This window comes from Gorilla gorilla, chromosome 15 (assembly GCF_029281585.2).
Source record: "Gorilla gorilla gorilla isolate KB3781 chromosome 15, NHGRI_mGorGor1-v2.1_pri, whole genome shotgun sequence".
NCBI classification, from domain to species: domain Eukaryota; kingdom Metazoa; phylum Chordata; class Mammalia; order Primates; family Hominidae; genus Gorilla; species Gorilla gorilla.
The window spans coordinates 102,093,482-102,108,751 of NC_073239.2; the positions used below are offsets into that span (position 1 = coordinate 102,093,482).

The 15,270-nt window shown below is 38.4% G+C and overlaps 1 long non-coding RNA gene across 6 annotated transcripts; it reads right to left on the minus strand.

The window, feature by feature from the left end:
- Nucleotides 1-1,119: 1,119 nt before the first annotated feature.
- On the minus strand, nucleotides 1,120-9,078 carry LOC109023179 (uncharacterized). Of its 6 annotated transcripts, none has more exons than XR_008671449.2 (6): nucleotides 8,980-9,078; nucleotides 6,596-6,715; nucleotides 5,623-5,797; nucleotides 4,914-4,948; nucleotides 4,322-4,533; nucleotides 1,120-1,458 (listed from the first exon to the last, which is right to left on the minus strand). It is a non-coding gene; the product is annotated as an uncharacterized lncRNA (long non-coding RNA). The 6 variants fall into 6 exon arrangements; XR_008671450.2 differs by lacking the exon at nucleotides 8,980-9,078 and adding an exon at nucleotides 8,380-8,525 and having other exon boundaries at nucleotides 5,623-5,766; XR_004067221.3 differs by lacking the exon at nucleotides 8,980-9,078 and adding an exon at nucleotides 8,380-8,524.
- Between the last annotated feature and the right edge of the window lie 6,192 nt (nucleotides 9,079-15,270).

Consider the following 15,270-nt stretch of genomic DNA (forward strand, 5'->3'; position numbering starts at 1 on the left):
GGGTTTCCATCTTCTCAGCTCAAGAGATGGGCTGCCTTTAGGTGTCAATCTCAGTTTCCCAGAAGATGGAACAAGAGAGGCATAATTTAAGGTTTATGTCCACTTCTATCTAATCAACAGTATTCAGAAAGCCCTAACACACGCATGGCTGCTATAGATTCAATTCTATGCCTACAATATTACATGTGAAATCTCTGTTGTGACACCATGAGCACTATCTTTTAGGAGTGTTACATAATATCGTAGGTGTGAAGTCTTGCATTAACACTGAAATCCACATGAACACCGAGGACAAATTCAACTATGTTTGGTTCATATTATTTTCAATTGCTTTCCACGGGTAGACCAAATATCCAAGCTATCCTAGCGAATTTCTTACAATGAAGGGTTGTCTTGTCAATCTTTGTCACTCTTTGGCTTCTCTTCCATCTCAACTGATTTCTTTATTGCAGTTAATTCTTTTTTTCATGTTACTTAAGAGAATGATCAAATTAGAAAACATGAAAAGCACTTTCTTGTTTTATTTCATCTTTGCTAATCTTTTATTGTAATCCATATGTTGGAAAGACTTACTTGTCATTTTATTTCGTGGATTAGAAGGCTCTCTAATTTGAAGCTACTTCAATCTAAATCTAAATCTAAAAAAAATTTCTCACTCATAAGTGGGAATTGAACAATGAGAAAACTTGGACTCAGGAAGGGGAACATCATACACCAGGGCCTGTTGGAGGGTTGGGTGGGGGCAAGGGGAAGGAGAGCATTAGGACAAATATCTAAGACATGTGGGCTTATACCCTAAATGATGGGTTGATAGGTGCAGCAAACTACCGTGGCACTTGTATACCTATGTAACAAACCTGCATGTTCTGCAAATGTATCTCAGAACTTAAAGTAAAAAAAAAAAAAAAAAAAAAAAATTATGTTAGTCCATTTATAAGAAAGGTGTTTTTTTTGTGTTTTTTTGTTTTTTTTTTTTTCAAAGTCACTTAAACTGCTTCTGTGGTTTCACTAAAGTGTTTGTAGTAAAAAGAATTCCAGACTCACTCATCTTACCCTGATGTGGTTCTATAAATCCACACATAGCTAATACCTTTGGAACCCAAAATTTGTCCCAGACAATCAGCTTTGGTCTTTTATTTAGAATAGCACTATTGCATATGTCATTTGGGGCTTTCGTATGGTTCTATGTATACAATTCTTCAAATGCACTGTCTTTCCTTGTTCTGCCAATTGAGTTAGAAAATATCCAAGCAAAAACGACAAGATTACACAAGATGATTCATGTGTAGTACAATGGTTTGAGACAGGGGTGTTTTTGTAACTTGTGAACTCCAAAGATATTTTCAGCCATGATGGATGTATTCAATAGAGCAGTTCATTTTCGATTCAAACTGTGACTTTTGGTGTATTAATTCAGCAACCTGAGACCCTCTAGCAGCTGTGAGAAGTTGGTGAATCCTAGAGAGAGAACAAAGTATGAATGAAGCACCACTTCATGATATATTTATGAACCATCAACTACCACATTCTTCTCCACCTGATAACACTTGAGTCCTTTTGTTTTGCTCGTCTGAATTTTAGACTCTTTATCTGGTTCATGTCTGAGATACAGGAAGCCTGAAATCTGAAACCCTACCCGGTTCACTCTGTCCTTTTCCTTTCTTTGACTATGAAGGGAAGCCGGAAACTTCAGTAACACCATGTTTCAATTATTTTTATTTTAGACCACATGGGCAGAGACTGCTCACCACTGTTTGACAGGATGTTGCTGTGTCTTCTTAGTGGGGGTCCACTGCTCTTCAAAGAAAGAGAACTGGATTCTTTTGACTCCAAAAATTGTCAGCCACACACATGCAGACAACACCTCACAGGGATACATGTCTGGGTGAGAACTTTTGAATGAGGCATGCTTTCCAGATATTTTCTCTTGTTAAGAGTGAAATGTGAGTTCTAGGGGTTTATCCTCCTAATATTACGAAAGCTATAGATCCATACCCTTATCTAAAACTCCTGAAGTCAGAGGTATTTTGGAAGTCAGAATTTCTCAGATTGCATATACTGCATGTTACATAAGATCCCAGAAAGATCTGGGCTGGACGATAGTAAAACATATTAATAATTCTGCATTATTATATATGTGATTATATATATTCTGCATGTATATACACATATATAGAGTTATACATATAGTTATATATACATACACATTATATATGTGTATGTGTGTATATACATATATGTGTGTATATATATAACTATACATATAACTATACCAAGGAGGCCAGACAAAGATTAAAAATACTCTTATGTCCAACTTTTGTCAAGTTCACCACAAAACCAGAACAGGACAGGTCATAGGCTATAACAGCTTTTATGTTTAGAGTGTTTTAGATTTTAAAATTACAAGTAAGGGATTGTATACCTATATTCAGTAAGTTTCAAGTACACTGTAGGTGTTCACAAAATAGTTATGGATATAATGGCTGGTTAAACGAATAGTGAATGAATGGTCTGTCTCTTGTAAAGTAAAAAATTAAGAGGATAAAATATTTTATTATTTAATAGGATGTCCATATATACAAGCAGACTTTAAGGGGAAAGTTATCCCAGGTGAAATGATTATTTTTCCTAGGCTACTACTGCATATAGCATTTGGGATCAGCGTACTCGCTCATACTCAAGTTTCATATTAGACGCGGAATATCCTCAATTTGCCCCTCTCTCTGGTTACTTTCCTAACTTTCTTCCTTAATGTAGCCATTAAAGACAGGTTACATTTTCACCTAATGAAGCACAGTATGTAGAAAAAGACATGATTAAAAGTGCAAGCTATTCTTCTACAAAAACAACTGATTTTGAAGAGATTTGCCAGTGTTTACTCATAAGAAATAGGTCTTTTGGTTTATGAAGTTTGTCACATCCTTTGTAATTCTCTCAGTTGAAGAATATTCTGTACAATTAAAGGGGTGTTATGCTTTTAAGATTTGTCTTATTGTATGTTTGATATTATTCAGAGAAGGAAAATGACTAGAACACAAAAGGATTCTGGTAAAACTTACATATGTTTTCTTCAACTTGAAGAAGTATCTTATGCCTTAAACTTGCTTTTCAGCCAACCACTTGCAAAGAGAGACCTCCCCTCTGGTCTGTTGACCAAATGAATTATTCTGGGGCTATTTTGGATTATATCTCTTTTGTCAACATATTAATTCACAGTGCTCCCTCTTATTTAAAAAAAAATTAGTTTGGATCAAAATTATATAACTACCTGAATTAATAAAAATTATCATAATTTTGTTTCTAAAAATCTCATTGTTTTTCCAGCGAATTTATGTCTTCTCTTAACCTTAGTGTTGTGTCACATGTTGGACATTTCTGGTTTAAGGACATCTCATGCTGCTGATAAAGACATACCTGAGACTGGGCAATTTACAAAAGAAGGAAGTTTAATGGACTTACAGTTCCACATGGCTGGGGAGGCCTCACAATCATGGAGGAAGGTGAAAGGCACGCCTCACATGGCAGCAGACAAGGACAGAGAGCTTGTGCAGGGAAACTCCCATTTTTTAAACCATCTGATCTCATGAGACTCATTCACTATCACGAGAACAGGGTGGGAAAGACCCACCTCCATGATTCAATCACCTCCCACCGGGTCCCTCTGACAACATGTGGAAATTCAAGATGAGATTTGGGTGAGGATACAGCCAAACCATATCAGTGATTATATTTGATCAAATTTTGTAAACAATAGCCTTCTATGGAATGAATTAGCAAGTAATTTTTAATTTACTTGTAAAGCAGAGGTCCCCTCACCTCCAATTAGAAAAAAAACAAATCTCTGTCTTCACTTGCGGGACCTCTTAAAATGTGTTTTTACCATTTACAAGATCCTGCACTAAAGCATCAATGTCCCTGTGGAAACAAAGCTATTGGAACTCTAGTAAGAATGTCTGTAAGTTCAATGTGACAGAGGAACTGAACACTGCCAAGATGTTTGCATTGCAAGGCCACATGAAAAGGCATCTTCTTTCCTTTTAGCCAGCATGTTTCAGCATCCCCACTGTCTGCCAAGATTAATAGAGGTGTAAAAGCCTTGTGTTCAACACTGAGTCTATTTATTAAGGAGGAGGGTAGAGAGAAAGAAGTGCTGGGAAGTTATTGAGAAGCAGAGTTGTTCTGTTGCTGATAAAACTGAGAAAAAATATATTTTTCCCACTAGGAAGAAAGCAAAGATTAGCTACACAGACTGATGTTTCCACTTTTATCTAAAGGCTGTACAGATATGTTTACTAGCATGATAAATGAATAAAACATTCACCAGGGTGGGGGGCAGGAGTGGGCAGAGTAGCAGTAGCATAGGTATTTCTTTCTTTCTGAGAAGAAAAATGATGTTGGCTCCCAAAATGTCACAAGGTGGCTTCAATCACTGTATCTGTATTTCATCATTAAAACTGGAAAATGAACCCATTGGCTAAAATTCTTGGCTCTCAGAAGGCATCCATTTACTACTGAACAGATTAATCCCCTTACCTGGAGTGGGAGACAGATAGATTAACTATATGTAGATTTTACCATTAAAAACAACAAAATAAGTCTTTGTCCAAAAGAAGGGAGTTTCGTAAACATGGACTCTACATGGAAACATTCCAGACCTCAATCCTCCACATTTGAATCTAGTAGGATTTGCAGACAAGTATTGGCTAGCAATAACCACAATCCCATTAGCTTTATGGCACAAGAGCAACACTATCCCAACTCTTCTGAGATCCTAAAACATTTTCATGCATATCATAGCTGCCAATGCATACAAAGAAATGATCAAACAAACAAAACAAAAAATCCCAGCTCTCCCTCCAAAGAAGGTCATGGTTTCTCTTTGTTTTAAAATAAAACACGAATAATATCCAAACCTTTCTGGCCTCACAAGGGTCACATTTCTTTAGACCTGGAAAAGAAGATGGATAAATTAGTGATATATTGACCATGCTTTACTATCTCAAAATTAGAATACAGTTTGTCATATATACATTCACAATTAGAATACAAATATGAGGGATAGTGCAAGAAAATCTCAGACATACGGTGATCTCAAACTGAGATCTTTCAATCCAAACACATCATTTTATTTTAAAGGAGGAAACTGAGGTGAATGAAGTAGCTGCTTATGAACTACGTTGAAAGCAGAAATCATCTACGAAGACCCTATTCGGTGCTTTCTCCCCTCTCCACCTTATACCAGAGTGGGGAAAAGATCCGAGTACCAATGTCATGAATATATCAAGTAATCAGAGCACCAGGGAGAAGAAAACAGCGTTCACAGCTAGAGAAAATGCAAAGGTAGCACTGCATGTAAATACAAGAAAGACTAGAATAGTATGATTTGCTTCTCAGGCACAGCAGGGAGATTATCTAAGAGGATGTCAAAAGTATGCAAATGTGATTGAGTGCTGAATGCAAAGGACCCAAGACAATCTGCGAAGCTGGTGGTTGGGGTCTCAATGAACTCGTCATCTACAGGACTAAGAGGAAAGTTTGTTCTTCCTGCTCAGGCATTTGTAAGGGCTGATGAGTATCAGAAAAGGTCAGTAGATACAAAGGTGTTTGTCATTTTATACTTACTTTTCCAATTCTCCTTCAAAGATTGAAAATATCTCCACTGGGAAGGCATTATGTTTTTCCCTTTGCAGATTCTTGCAGAAAGTCAATTTTTTCAGTCCTTTTTGACCCCAGTAATATTCTGCACTGGAACGTATTCGTGATTTTCTTGTCATATTTTTCAAGAAGAGAATAGGCTCTGAATAAATATTGTTAGTTGCCTTAATGCTGGGGTCCAGTTATTTAGATTTACAAAAACTTTGAGCCAGAAGGTGGCTTAGAGATTATTAGCCTAGTAGGTCTCAAGCAGGAATGACTTTCCCCCCATTTCCCCAGGAAACATTTGGCCAAACCTGGAGGCATTTTTGGGTGTCACAATTGAGTGGGAGTGGTACAGCATCTACTGTGAGAGGCCAGGAATCTACTAAACATCCTACAATGTAATGCACAGGACAGCCCCTTACAACAAAGAATTAGCTGCCAATTGTCAGGAGTGTCTAGGCTGAAAAACTCTTCTGAATGATTTTATTTTATAAACAAGTATAGGGTTGCTCAGTGAGGTGAAGTCATGTCTCATGATATAGAGCCCAATCCTGAATACCTGTGTCGTGACTCTCTTTGTAGTGCTCTTTTATGTAGCGAGTGGAAGTACCATATGCTTTGTTAATTCTTTGGACTGGTTCAGATTTTCTATTTACAATTCTCAACATTTTTAAGAGGAATGAACTCCATCCAGTCTGTTCTCTCAGTTGGTTAAGCATCCCTGAAAAATGATTCATTGCCCTTCTTTTTAAAAACATGTAAGGAATATTAAGGGGATTATGTTATACACCATGGCCTTGGTAGGTTCTTATGAGCATCAAGTGAAAATGAATACTGAAGCAATCATGGGCTCATTTGGGGGCCTGGAGAAAATTATGTAAGCCCAAAATATAGAGTGAACTTTTCTCAAACTTAAGAAAAGTGCATTGAGAGAGAGAGAAAAAAAAAATCTTACCTTCTCAAAACAACAGGAGTAGGGAATGTTGACTCAAAGTTAATTCTCTAGAAGGTTTTTCATAACCAAACTTTCATAAGGCACCATGTCACTTCCTCCCTATCTCTTCTTTTTGGCTTTCTGTGTGGGGAAGATAAATATACAACTCTTTTTATCATTGGAACTTGAATAACCACTTTTCCTTGGTCTGCATGTGGCCCCAAAACTGTGTAAATTATTAGTTGTTTAAAGAAGACTGAATCTCAACAAAATTATACTATTAGATGTTTCAGAAAACTAGATCCCCAATCTAAATTTCTTGGATTTGGGTGACCTTATACTTCTGATTATATTAAAATCATATAGGTCTAAAGGCATTCCCTCCTGTAAAGATTTAACACATTTAAGCAAATTCACACATTCCCTGGTGCCTCATGGCCCAAGGTTCTTCCAGGTATCAACTTGTTAAATTAGAAAGAGAATAATTTGTCTTCTGTTTTGTTTTTCCCTGAGAGTGACTCCTGAATATTATCTAGTCTTCCTTCTTTTTTTTTTTTTTTTTTTTTTTGAGACAGAGTCTTGCTGTCACCCAGGCTGGAGTGTAATGGTGCAATCTCGGCTCACTACAGCCTCTGCCTCCCGGGTTCAAGCAATTCTCTTGCCTCAGCCTCCCCAGAAGCTGGGATTACAGGTGCACGCCACCATGCTGAGCTAATTTTTGTAATTTTAGTAGAGAATTGTTTTCGCCATGTTGGCCAGGCTAGTCTCAAACTCCTGACTTCAGGTGATCCGTCTGCCTCAGCCTCCCAAAGTACTAGGATTACAAGCATGAGCTAACGTGCCCAGCCTTAGTCTTCCTTCTTAAAAGATTATAATTGGCCCCCATTTTAGCCTTATTTTAGCTTTTAAACAAAAGCACTGATCATTCACCTAAAACACATATCCCTAGTAAGTCTACTGATTAATCTCTTTCCCAATGAACTAGCTGTCCCTAATTATTTATAATTAGTTTTCTGCAGAAGGTATTATTATTTAATTTTGGAAAAGTGGCATTTGCATAGTTTTCAACTTTTCTAAAACACTTTCTTTTTGAAAGGCTCTGTATAATTTAACTAATCTACTTCTGCCCCAATGCATAATGAACTAAAAATGTTTTTGATTACAATAATCCCATTGATAGGGACTGGGGTCAGAGAAATTCTAGACAGAAAACAGCAGGTCCTTGGTGAAACTCTACCCTCAAGCTGAAAAGCCTAAAACCATGGCCCCAAGTGTGAAATTATATCCCTGTTTTCCCACTCAAATGTTGTCTTTTCCTAAACCACCTACCACATGCGGTACCTATAAAAACCCCAGACTCAGCCTGTAGATGGGACTTGGCTGGACGTCAGAGAGAAGTGCCTTGATTTCAGAGGGACAGCTGGACAGAATACCTTCAAAGAAGAATCAGACCAGAGATGGCCAGACTTCAGGGGAAGATTACCTACACACCCCATCCCCGTTTTAGCTCCCCTTCCTCTGAGAGCCACTTTCATAGGCAATAAAATCCCCCACATTTACCATCCTTCAATTTGTTTGTGCAACCTCATTTTTCCTGGATGCTGGACAAGAGCTCAGGGGCCATGAATGCAGATACAAAAACCTGTTGCACTGGCCTTTTGCCCTCACTGGCAGAGGGCAGCCATCTCAGTGAAAAAGACAAAGGGTCCACTGAGCTGTTAACACTTAAGCCGTCGGTGGATGGCAGAGCTAGAAGAGCACTGTAACACTCCCTCTGGGGCTTCGGGAGTTGCAGGCACCCACACCTGGATGCTGCCACAGGGCCTGCATGGAGTTCGCTCCTGCTGGTGCTAACGTATTTGGCTGGTTCCAACGTATCTGGCTGGTTCCTGCACCCGCTCACCCGCTGGTGCTAACGTATCTGGCTGGTTCCTACACCTGCTCCCCTGTGCGCTCCCTCCCATGAAGGGTAGAATGCAGTGGGTCCAAGTTAGTGGAGTCTGATCCCACTGGCACCAAAGTGGCCAGTCAGTTCCAGCACTCGTTTACTCCCGTTTCCATACTCGTTAGTTTGTGCACTCCTTCCCGCAAGGAGTTGAGAGTGGCGGGCTGAATAAACAAGGCGCCCCTGTCACGAGTCTTGCCAAGGGCTTAGGAAATACCCTGCTTCACCACGATACGCATGGCATTGATACTGTGTACCTTAACCCAAAAATCTTAGGCCTGGCAAACACAGAGAAGAGACATATAGAATAATAGCTACCTATTGATAATCCAAACATAACATAAAAATATGTGTCCCTAGTGGTGTTTTATCTCTAACAAAGGATTAAATGCTTTCTCCTAAATGAATGTCATTATGTTTCAAAAGTTTGCTAATTGTTGGGCTGGGCGCTGTGGCTCACGTCTGTAATCCCAGCACTTTGGGAAGCCGAGGTGGGCGGATCACGAGGTCAGTAGATTGAGACCATCCTGGCTAACACAGTGAAACTCCGTCTCTATTAAAAATGCAAAAAAAAAAAAAAAAAAAAAAAAATTAGCTGGGCATGGTGGCGAGCGCCTGTAGTCCCAGCTACTCGGGAGGCTGAGGCAGGAGAATGGCGTGAACCTAGGAGGCGGAGCTTGCAGTGAGCCGAGATCGTGCCACTGCACTCCAGCCTGGGCGACACAGCTAGATTCCATCTCAAAAAAAAAAAAAAAATAGTTTGCTAATCGTCAAATGCATCCAAGATTGACAACTCCAAATAAACATTCAGTGTTAGAACTGGTGAGCAAAATGAAGATTATTTTTATGAAATGCCTCAAGGGTCATTTGCCTGTAAACTATGTGACTTCAGTATCCCATATATATCGTGTGTTGCTTTATTTGATAAAGTTGTTAACATTTATTTTATTACTTATCTCAGCTTTCATTCATGACTCCAGAGAGACCTTTCCTCACTGCTGTGTCTGAAGCAAACTCACATTCCTGCCAACTTTCTCTAAGGATATTACACTGTTTACCTGCCTCTTCAAGATCCTTAGGCCTTACATCCCTGGTGCACTATTCTAACTCCGGTGCCAAACACGTAACAGCACTCAAGAAATGACTTGTTAAAGGAGTAAATCTGAATGTCCTATTTGATGTTGGGCCCTTAGAGGACAAGAGTAATATTTGTTACTTTGTGCATCTTTAGTGCCAAGCAAAATGTTCCACAAATATTTGGAGTACACTTAAATAGTTCCTCAAATAAATTATCACGCTTGGAAAAAAAATGTAATTCTTCCGAGCCTCTGTTCTCCTATATAAGACCTTGTTTGTTTGAAAAGTGAAAAACATTAAACAATAATAGATTTATTACTTTTTTTGTTTGTTGCAAAAATGTTATATGGTGTCTGAGTTAAAACATCACCTATAGAATGTCACCACTGCCTGCTTCCTAGACCCTACCTTCATCATATTAAATGTGGAGCGGTATCATTCAGCATGTTGAGCCTGGAGTCAGGCTGCCTTGGCTTAAGTCCCATCTCTGCCCCTTAAAAGCTGTTGCCATCACATAAAATGTGTAACTTCCTTTGTGGGTAAGTTTTTTATCATCAAGTGGAGATAATGTATATACCTATTACATGCAATTTACATATAAATATTAAAGAAGGAGTCAATATAGCTAAAGCACAGAATAATACATAGCACAAGATAAATTCTAAATGGGTAAACTAATTCTGAAAGCATTTCAGACAATGTTCCCACAGATGTATAAGTAAGTAATTATGAGGCAATTCCCACATTTAGATTGTAACCCCATGAGGATTATTTAATTAAGAATTATCCTACCTTTATTCCCTCTGCTTCTTGCTCAGTGTCTGAAATATCACACATCTTTTCAATGCAACAAACAGTCATTGAACTCTTATGTGCCAGTTACGATCCTAGGTGCTGAGAATCCAAAGAAAATTGGTGCTAAAATATGTGTTCTTGTGTAGTTCACAATAAATGGAGAGGACAGAAAATAAACAGACCAAAATAATAGATGAAACAAATGTAAATGAAAAGTCTTGTCTTGGTGAGTTCAGGCTACTGTAAAATATGTCATAGACTGAGTGGCTTAAATAACAGAAATTTATTTCTTCCACTTGTGGAGGCTGGGAAGTCCGAGATCAGGGTGCCAGCACAATCGGGTTCTGGGGAGAGCTCTCTTCCTGGTTTGCAGATGGCTGCCTTCTTGCTGTGTCCTCACACGATGAAGAGCACAGAGAGAGAGAAAGCAAACTTTTTTGTGTCTCTTCTTTTTTTTTTTTTTTTTTTTTTGAGGCAGAGTCCTGCCCTGTCACCCAGGCTGGAGTGCAATGGTGCGATCTTGGCTCACTGCAACCTCAGCCTCCTGGATTCAAACAATTCTGCTGCCTCAGCCTCCTGAGTAGCTGGGATTACAGGTGTCCACCACCACGCCCAGCTAAGTTTTGTATTTTTTTAGTAGAGAAGGGGCTTCACCATGTTGGCCAGGCTGGTCTTGAACTCCTGACCTCGTGATCCACCTGCCTTGGCCTCCCAAAGTGCTGGGATTACAGGCGTGAGCCACCGTGCCTGGCTTGTGTCTCTTCTTATAAGGGCACTAATCCCATCACAAGGGTTCCAACCTTAAGACTTAATTACCTCTCAAAGACCCCACCTCTGAATACCATCACATTGAGAATTAGGTTTCAACATAAGAATCAGGGGGGCACAAACATCCAGTCCATACAAAGTGTAAAATGAAAATGAATATGCTACCTGCAAGCTAAGAAGCTAGTCTACTTTGTTGGTGTGTGTTTGTAGCCATACCTGTGGGATGGTTGGGGTGAGGGTTAAGAATAGCGACAAGGGTGGAGGGGTGGGAGGAGGCTGGTTAGGCACAGCTTTTGCCAAAGGGGTGGCCACTAGATTAAATCATTAAGGCTTAGCAGGAGATGAGAAAATGATTAATGGAGGTTTTTTGTTTTGGGAGGTATTTTTGGAAGTGGAAGCTTTGTGGAGGAGATGCTTCTCCAGGTGGAGCTAACAGCATATGTTAATATCCAGATTTGAAAACAGGGCATGACCCATTTCAAAACCCAATTCCTCAACTTTAAGTTACCATTAATGATAAAAAGATACAGCAGATTTGGTAACAATTTTCTGGGAGTAAAGATCATTAAATGTATGTTTTCAGTTTTTGTTTTTTATTTTTAAAATGTCGGACAAGAGCATACATTTATCCTTTCAATAACTTTCCACTTTCTTACCTAGTGTTACAGTCCACACTTGAGTTTACCCTTTCAACATATTGATAGACCAAAAATCACTTTGGACATTTCTAGCTATATATATCCTAATGATCACACATTTTTTTTTTACCACTCTTGCTTATGATCGTATCTTACACACTTTTAAGATTGCGTACATAATTGTGAGGCACGCAGAAGAATACTGGTGCTTTTTTATTTCCTATTTGTTAAAATATGTATAGTCATGCACTGTGTCATGACGTTTTGGTCGATGATGGACTGCATATAGAAAAGTGATCCCGTAAGATTACAATGGAGCTGAAAAACTCCTATCATCTAGTGACGTTGTACCTGTCCATTGTCATAACATAGCATAAGGCATTGCTCACTTTTTGTAGTGATTCTGTTGGAAACAAATCTACTGTGCTACCAGTTATATAAAAGTGTAGCATATAAAATTAGGCACAGTACATATGCTTGATGACAATAACAAACGACTATGTTGCTGGTTTATGTATTTATTATACTATATATTTTATCATTATTTTTGAGTGTAATCTTTCTGCTTATTAAAAAAGAGTTAACTGTAAAGCAGCCTCAGGCAGGCCCTTAAGGAGGTATTCCAGAAGAAGGCATTGTTCTCACAGGAGATGACAGCTCTGTGCCTGTTACTGCCTCTGAAGACCTTCCAGTGGGACAAGATATGGAGGTGGAAAATAGTGATATTTTGATCCTAGGTGTAGGCTAATGTAGGAACAAAAGCTTATAAATTAAGGATATAAAGAAGAAAGTGTTTTTGTACAGCTGTGTAATGTGTTTGTGTTTTAAGCTAAGTGGTACTATAAAAGTTAAAAGTTAAAAAAATGTAAAAAATTAAAAAGTGTATCAAAGATGTCACAGTAAGTAAAGGTAAATTATTATTAAAGAACATTTTAAAAAAAAATTCAGTGTAGCCTAAGCGTACAGTGTTTATAAACCTTATAGTAGTGTATGGTAATGTCCTAGGCCTTCACATTCACTCACCACTCACTAACTGACTCAATCAGAGTAACTTCCAGCCCTGAAAGTCCTATTCTTGGCAATGGCCCTATAAAGGTGAACCTTTTTTTATATTTTGTGCCATATTATACTGTATTTTTTAATGTTTAGATACACATACACAAATACTATTGGTCTCCAATTGCCCACATTATTCAGTATGGTAACATGCTGTGCAGGTTTGTACCCTAGGAGCATTAGTCTATCCCATCTAGACTAGATGTATAGTACCCTATGCCATCTAGGTTTGTAGGAGCACATTCTGTCATGTTCACACATTGAAAAAATTTCCTAACAATGCATTTCTCAGAACATATCTCTATTGTTAATTGATGCATGACTGTATTTTCATTGCATTTTTTGATTTAATTAAATTATTAGCCTATAGAACTTGAATGTCTTCTCTTGAAATTCAGGTAGAAGCTTTAGACAGATAACTATTCAAGGCCTGAATAATAACCCATCACAGCATAAGCAGCATATGAACTGATTATACCAATGTTTCCAAGCTGTGAAAATTCTGATTAATTTGAGATATTACTTCATTTAATTTCATGGCTTAGCCTATAGAGACCCTCCTTTATATGCAAAATAACTTTTTGTGTCAATGCTGTTGAATCTTTTTGAAGAGTTTTATTCAATGGGGAGGGATCCAAATTTAAGGTACAATTCAACTCGGTGGAGTTATTTTATCAGTCCAGATCCAACTGAGAGTGAGAAACCACAGAGTAATTTGAAAAGGGAAAGTTGAATATAAAGAATTATTAACTACAACAGTGGAGTAACTATAAGAAAGAAAAAGAGAACACTAAAGAATATTGGATGGCTGAGAGAGCATACTCAAGGGAGGAACAACTTAGACGGCAGAGTAGGGTGTGGGAAGGATCCCCAAAGCTGAGATTGAGATACTGTTATAGAAGGTGAGGTTGCAATTCACCTCACCTTCTATAGTGAAGAAGTTCTCTGGGTTGCCCAAACCAGAAATGTTTCAATCATCAGGAAATTAGAAAACATCCTTTAGGAGGACAGGCAGGCTGAGGCCCACAGGTGCACACAGGCTCATTCAGGTGTTGGAGGTCTGTTCATCAGCAGGTTGTTTCAAATCTTGGTGTGCACAGAGTCTGTTTTGAGAGGACCATGGAAAGGAGATCAGTAGATTGGGGCCTGGGCTGCCAGCTAGTTGAGGTATTGCTTGCCCTAGAACAGAGCACCTCTAGAAGGGGTACAGCAGAAGCAAAATATATATATATATAATTGAAAATAGTACCACATCAGAACCAAGAAGAGAACCTGGTATGTCTCTTAGTTTCTTACTAATGAAAGTTAAACACTGTGCTATTTGCAATGGATATACGCGCAATGCATCCATTATCATAAAGCAGGTAATGAATGAATGAATTTTGAGCTTAGAGACAATCATGAATAACTAGGACAGCTACCTTCAAATTGCTCAACTGCAGTGGAAATCAACTACAAAGATACCTAATGTGCATTGCTCAGTTAGCACATGCGTAATCTATGGGCACTGACAGTGCTTCCTGACATTTATCGTTTGAGTGGATTTTAAAATAAATGCCTTATTACAGAAAATAAGAAAAGACAAAACAACCCGGGTGGCAGTATTAAGAACATATGACATTCGATGTGTCTGCGGCACAGGATGAATTCAGGACCATCAAAAATTGACTCAGAAAGAAACTTTTAGGAATCAGATTACAAGCTGTTTTATTTGTCCTGCAAAGGAATGTCAATTTAACTTTAACTACTATAAAAAATAGGGTAGATACTGTTTGAGATCATCAACTATGCTTGCAGCTTATTATCTGTATTGCATCTAGCTAGATGGGATTATGTGACTAGTTTTTACAAATAGAATTTTAAGTAATGTCATTCTAGGTTGTGGCAATTAAGAGCTTGTGTGTGTTCTCCAACCCCATAGCTTGAAGCAAAAGATTATATTTATTTATTTCTTATTATTTTTTAATTTTATTATTATTATACTTTAAGTTTTAGGGTACATGTGCACAATGTGCAGGTTTGTTACATATGTATACATATGCCATGTTGGTGTGCTGCACCCATTAACTCGTCATTTAGCATTAGGTATATCTCCTAATGCTATCCCTCCCCCCTCCCCCCACCCCACAACGGTCCCCAGAGGGTGATGTTCCCATTCCTGTGTCCATGTGTTCTCATTGTTCAATTCCCACCTATGAGTGAGAACATACAGTGTTTGGTTTTTTTGTCCTTGCAATAATTTGCTGAGAATGATGGTTTCCAGTTTCATCCATGTCCCTACAAAGGACATGAACGCATCATTTTTTATGGCTGCATAGTATTCCATGGTGTATATGTGCCACATTTTCTTAATCCAGTCTATCGTTTTTGGACATTTGGGTTGGTTCCAAGTCTTTGCTATTGTGAATAGTGCCACA